The following is a 6,753-nucleotide window of genomic DNA, read 5'->3' on the forward strand; positions in this document are numbered from 1 at the left end:
TATCTATATGATGCATCTCTGCCTATGTAGCTTACTTGCTAAAAGCAATGACGCTATGTATCAACATCATACCTAAGTATCTATTTCCTTATGTTCCAATCGGTGTCTAAATATTCTTACATGCATGGTTGGCTCTCGCCCTTTGCGCCATTGGTGCAACGGGTCATCTAGTATATGCAGATGCTCTTTACCTTCTCTCTGTCCGAACGCATGACTTGTTTTATCTCTACTATATTAGTCATGCTTTATCTAGTATTTCTGTTAATAAAATCATTCGATAAATTGCTCATATTTCCAACTGTTACGGCATATCTCTCTCAAGGTAGTTTTGGTGATTGATGACAACATGGTTGCGGACTAATCTTGTGCTTTGAATAGTTCACAGATTCACCCCTGGCACGAGACATTTTCTTCCCTTCGGAGTGTCTTTCAAGACGGTGTAGCTCTTTCGTTTCTCTCTCGGTGGACTAGTTGCGTAGAGGGCACCGTACTATCAAGAGGGGGTCCGCTGGGGTATTGCATGGGTGGAATCAACACGTACACATCAGCTTCTCACCCTCCGAGCTTGTCCTTTCCATTGAAGAGATCTCTCCGCTTTTCTTTGTCCTGTCTGGGTCCCAGCGGTAGTACCGCGCAACCCAGCCGTAGTACCGCTGAGGAGCCACAAGCGGCAGTATCGCTCCACAGCGGTAGTACCGCCCGTGACTCCACAGCAGTAGTACCGCTGGGGTGCCTGGCACCACCGCCTCGTCCTCAGCCTCTGCGGAGAGATTCTCTCTCTCTCTTCAGTGTCCCAGCGGTAGTATCGCACTACCAGCGGTAGTACGGCCGAAGGGTTACAAGCGGCAGTTCCGCTCCACAGCGGTAGTACCGCCCGTGACCCCGCTGCCGTAGTACCGCTGGGCTGTCTGGCTCCTACCGCCTCGACTCGAGGGGTCTTTTTCTTGTGTCGGGTTTTGCGGCACTAGTTGCGGTTGTAGAGGCGGTAGTACCATTTCAGGAGCGGTAGTACCGCCCCTACCACCACGGTAGTACCGCGTTGGGTCCTATTCCCTACTAGTCTCCTCTGCGCGGCAGTGCCGCTGGCTGGTGCGGCAGTACCGCTGACCTAGCGGTAGTACCGCCCCCTCTTAGCGGTAGTACCGCCCTGTGCGGGGCTGGTTGGTGAGGGGCAACGGTTGGATTGTTGCCCCCACTATAAAAAGGGGTCCCCTTCTTCCCTTTGACCTACCTCTTCCCCCTCAAGCTCCATTAAATGCTTCAAGCTCCATTTTCGCCCGATCTATCTCTCTAGCTAATCAAACTTGTTGATTTGCTCGGGAGTGGTTGAGAAGGCCCCGATCTACACTTCCACCAAGGGATTTTCGATTCCCCCACTCATCCCTAGCGGATCTTATTACTCTTGGGTGTTTGAGCATCCTAGACGGTTGAGGTCACCAAGGAGCCATAGTCCATTGTGGTGAAGCTTCGTGGTTTTGTTGGGAGCCTCCGATTAAGTTGTGGAGATTGCCCCAACCTTGTTTGTAAAGGTTCGGTTGCCGCCTTCAAGGGCACCAATAGTGGAATCACGACATCTCGCATTGTGTGAGGGCGTGAGGAGAATACGGTGGCCCTAGTGGCTTCTTGGGGAGCATTGTGCCTCCACACCGCTCTAACGGAGACGTACTTCCCCTCAAAAGGAAGGAACTTCGGTAACACATCCTCGTCTTCACCGGATCCACTCTTGGTTATCTCTTACCTTTACTTGTGCAAGCTCTTTAGTGTTACTTCTCTTGCTTGCTTGTATGCTTGTTGTTATTGCATCATATAGGTTGCTCACCTAGTTGCACATCTAGACAACCTACTTTGATGCAAAGTTTAATTTGGTAAAGAAAAGTAAAAAAATTGGTAGTTGCCTATTCACCCCCCCTGTAGTCAACCATATCGATCCTTTCACCAACAATATATAGTATCAATCCTGAAATAAGTTATGCCGTATATAAAAATAAAGTTAGTTATGGTGTAAGGTGGAAAGTTTGGCGAAAGACTAATGAATGCTCAATCAGTACAAGTAGAAAGTAATGATAGTTCTATAAGAGATGGATGTGAAGGAAAAAGAAATTTAGATAGAACTATGGTAAAAAAATACATGCATGGATGAGTAATTGGAGGATTTGGTAGGTTGACATATATGAATCGATGAACGTCGCCAGTGATAGCGAGTCACATTTCTTTATCAACTCAGAGGTGGTATAGTTTCAAGAATTGTTTCCAAGACTTGCCAGTAAAATAGATTTTCTCTCGTTCGTTGGTGACATCCTCAACAAAAGTGCACCCTTCTTCCGTCTGAAGTAAAGTTGTAACTTGAGTGAAAGCAGATTTTGTAATGCCAATCTTTTTTGAGAAATCTTTTCTTGCAAAGCAGTGGATTTCCTGGCAAACATGAAACCAAAGAAAGAACTATTATAAGACATGGATATGAAGTCAGTATTCATAGAGAAAGTATAGTGTATCTCAGTGACATTATTATCTTCAAAGAATGTATTTGAAAGAAGGATCTGTAGCCTTAATTTTGCAATGGAAGAATAGTTACTATGCAATTGGTATAAAGAGCAGAATTAAGGTATCACTATATATGTACTGATGCATCAATAGTTAAAATGCCACTATGGGTTGAAAGGAAATGTGTGTTGGACAAATCAGGGGAAGTCTACAATCATGAGGAAGAGCGAGTTGATTTGGACATAAGTTGGACCTATATTTTGTTTAATGAACATGTTGTTGAGTGAATAAGAATTGAATTGGAGATCTTGTTGACCCACATGTTTACGAATAATGTATAGTCCGGTAAAAGATAAAAAGGGTCATGCAGAAGATTTCAACTAGAATTGGAAACTTGACATCCTTTCTTTGTAGTCTGCTGGAGAAAAGAGGGACAAGGACTTGTTCCTAACAACATGGTCACCATTGCACAAGCCTCTGAGGTTGTAACAGATTGGGCACTAATGCATGAACAAGCAATTTAGCCGGAAATAAGATTGGGCGGCTGATTTGGAGCAGATTAAAGAGAGATAAGGTGGTAATTTACCTCCATTTCATGAACCCGATGGAGCTCCATTAGGGTTTTCTTGGATGGGGGAAGTTGGGGTAGAATAGAAAGAACCAACGCAATACTTGTAGTCCCTGTCGATGGTTGAGGCCGTTGAGTTCCGGCAACCGGTGGGAGGAACACTGAGTAGGAGCCTCAATAAAGTAGATATATAGGATCACAGTAGAAATGAAGTAGACGAGTGAAAAAGAGTAGACACAAAGAAGTTGAGACGTCGGTGCACTGCGCAACCCAAAATAGATGTTCAGTAACTTGGAATGACTTGTTTGGATCCGCTCAGGAATAAAATATTATCTCCATGCGCGCAGTCCAGGTAAGTTTCAGAAAGCAGAACGGAAACAAGTTATGATGGACAGAATTGAATTGATGTTGTATGTTTCGTACAAAAGAATTTGACAGAACAAGAAGTAAAACTGTAGGAGTGAGATGAAATAAAATGTTAGGGAACTCACTGCAGTTGGATGAACGAAATATGGGAAATATTTTATATAAGGAAACCATTGAACAACTCCCAAAAGTTCAGATTTGGCCGTACAAGGGTAGAATTGGCTAAGATATTTGACAAACGATTCATGTATCGTAGGACAATAAAAAGTAGGAAAAAGAAGTGTGGGGAAAGGACATAACAACATGAACTGATGAGTTTAAATCGGGTAAAGGAAATAAATTAAATAAAAGGAAAATGAATAGAGAATGAAGACTGTTGAAGGTTGAAAGTAAGAACGCAGGTGACGCGAAAGAGAAGAACACAAAGGCGTCGGACTGGAACAAGGGAACAAGGAAGAAGAAGGTGAATAGTGAGAAACAATGGTCAGACAAGAACAGGAAGATGGAGCGTAATCGATAGGTACATGGACATAGAAGTACACCTGGACAACCTATTTATACAGAATAAAATGTATATTGTCTCGTATTCATAGGATTAAGAATTTGCATCCATTTTTCAACCAATTTTCGTCGGAACATCTGTTTGAACCACAATGCAAATCGCCGCAGGTGCGTGCCCCCGCGCATGCGTGTCTGAATTTTCATCTAGTTGAATTACGATAATTGTTCATTCATGTGACACATTTTTATTGATGTTTGCTTATGAGGTGCTCATGTTATTTAAAAATTACAAACAATTTGTTTAGTTAAACTTTAAATTCTACGATCATCGATATGTGCCATTGTAAAGTTAGCATGTCCGATTTAATATAGCATGTTTTTATGGTTTACTTCCACACAAACAACATTCAAGGTAACAAGATATGTAAATTCTGGTATAAAACAAAACAAAATAGATGTCAACAGATTTTGTCTATATTTTAGTTATACTCCATTAGTTAAACATGCTTTGTACGTGAGTGGTCACTGTTGTAGCAGAAGTGCGCCTTGAGTAAGTGTGAACTGAGTTTTTACCGCAATAAAAGAAGTGAACTGAGTTCGGTAGAAATCAGTTTTTTCCTATCCGAGAACATAAAAAATGTTTCTTGGTTTGTTCAGTTGACGACCCAAATCATGGGTTCCGATCTCCAAGAATCAAACTCACACAAATATGTCTTCCCGTAGCACTCACCCATCAAATAGTTAATGTGGAACAAAGCGCACGACTACTCAAAAACAAAAATGGTTGCATGCTGGTGTCCAAAAACAAAAATGGTTGCATTCAAAAGAAAGTTGCATGCTGGTGTCCAAAAAGAAAAATGGTTTGCATCAGAAAAAAATAGTTCCATGCCGGTGTCAAAAACAAAAATGGTTGCATTAAAAAACAAAAATAGTTCCATAACGTGTTCAACGAGGTTAACACTAAAACATCAAGTAGTATGTGGTTACCAATTTTTAACATACTACCCCGTGCTTGAGGCGGCTACCGCTTTGGACTATAGTTAGTACATACGTATGTAATTACCAGTTTTAAAGGATATAATGATGAAATGTGTATGTGTGTAAAAATTTAGGATGAAATACCTTGAAATGCTGCATGTACCAAAAAAAAGATCATGGACTTTAAGAACGAATAGTATCATGTATTGAAAATGCTTTAGAATACGAACTTGTGGCCATCAGGGAAGGACTGTACTTGTTTTGCAATGGAGTGAGCTGCCTATAGTGATTGAGTCAGATTGCTTAGAGGCTAGAAATCTTGTGAAGAAGGGAGAAAGGGATAGATCAGCGCATAGCTTCATGGTTCAGCAGATCAAGGTACTCATGGATCAACGAAATACTAGTATTACTCATATTTATAGGAGTCAAAATAATGTAAGCCACTTGTTACCCACAAAGAAGCAAAGAAATTCTAAGCCACTTGTTCGCATCTTATGGTAGAACTTCAGGCCGCACCATGGTGTGGCTCGGATCTAGACCGGAGGGGGTCGTGAAACTTTGTAATTCTGGTGGTAGCCCTATGTGAGTAATACAAGTAATTTCCCGCAAAAAAAAATGTAATGAAAAGCCCTAGATATTTTTTGCGCAACTCTCATTTCAATGTATTTCGTCCTAAAAAATTACGCACAGGTACATTATGCCTCAATGTATATCCGTATTTTTTTCAGATTTTTTAAAAACACAGAAATATGAATTTAAAAATTTGCAAAAGGAGGCATCCATGAAGCTGGGCCTCCGGAAGCAATTTATGATTTTAAACATTACTCCCTCCGTACCAAAATATAAGACATTTTTGTAGTTCGATTTTGAAATGCAGAGGTAGTAGATATACTGTCACTTAGGCCATCTCTAGCTGATCCCCTAAAAGTTAACGGAGTAAAACCCTTAGTGGAGTATATATACTTCACTAATTTTTGGCCATTTCTAGCCGGTCCCCTAAACTTAATAGAGATAAACTTCAATTTGATCAAATTCGAAGCAATTTGAACCGAAAGTAGTATGCATTCAAACATAAACATCGATAGTTTTGTACAACCGAACATAAAACATAAATTTAAACTAAAGTAAGCAACTAAAACTACTTTCGTCGAAGTGGAGGTCAAGTCAACCCCTCCTCGTTAGGTACGGTGTGCTGCGAGCCGGGTTCGGGCCGGTGCCGTCGTCGGGGTGGTTGGGAAAGACACTCATCCACTCGTCGACGTCGATCTCTTCGTCATCGCCGCCCACCATGCCGCCGTCCTTGCCACCTTCGACCTTGTTAGAGGAGGAGATAACGATAACCTCGCCGCCGGCATCGGCAAAGATCATCCCCTCTGCCTCCACGAGCTTCGGGTGCTCCCGTCAGAGCTCTTCCATGTAGGCCTCATAGGCGGCCTCAGCCTCGAGGCGCTCCCTCGCCTCGCGGTCCTCCCGCGCCGTAGATGAGCTCACCACCCCTGGCTCCGGAGGGACGAGGTGGACAGGACGTGTGCCTGGGGAAAATTGAGGCGAGCCGCCGCGCCATGGAAGCGGACCTGCCAGCGGTCATACTCCATGGCCGCGAGCTTTGCCATGTGGAAGGTCCCGAGCCACCGCTTGTTGTGGGTCTCCCAATCCGTGATATTGGCCACCCACGTCCCCTAGTGCCGCTGCCGGACCCGGAGGTAGGTCCTCGTCGGTGGTCGGCGTGGAGGGAGGACGGGGAAGTCCTCGAACCGGCATAGGGGCGCTATGATGGGCAGATCGGGCAACGGCGGCTTGATGAAGATCCCGCAGAGGACGACCCACGTGTGTAGCAGCGTGGATCCACGCTGCGGATC

This window comes from Triticum dicoccoides, chromosome 7A (genome assembly GCF_002162155.2).
Source record: "Triticum dicoccoides isolate Atlit2015 ecotype Zavitan chromosome 7A, WEW_v2.0, whole genome shotgun sequence".
Lineage (NCBI taxonomy): Eukaryota > Viridiplantae > Streptophyta > Magnoliopsida > Poales > Poaceae > Triticum > Triticum dicoccoides.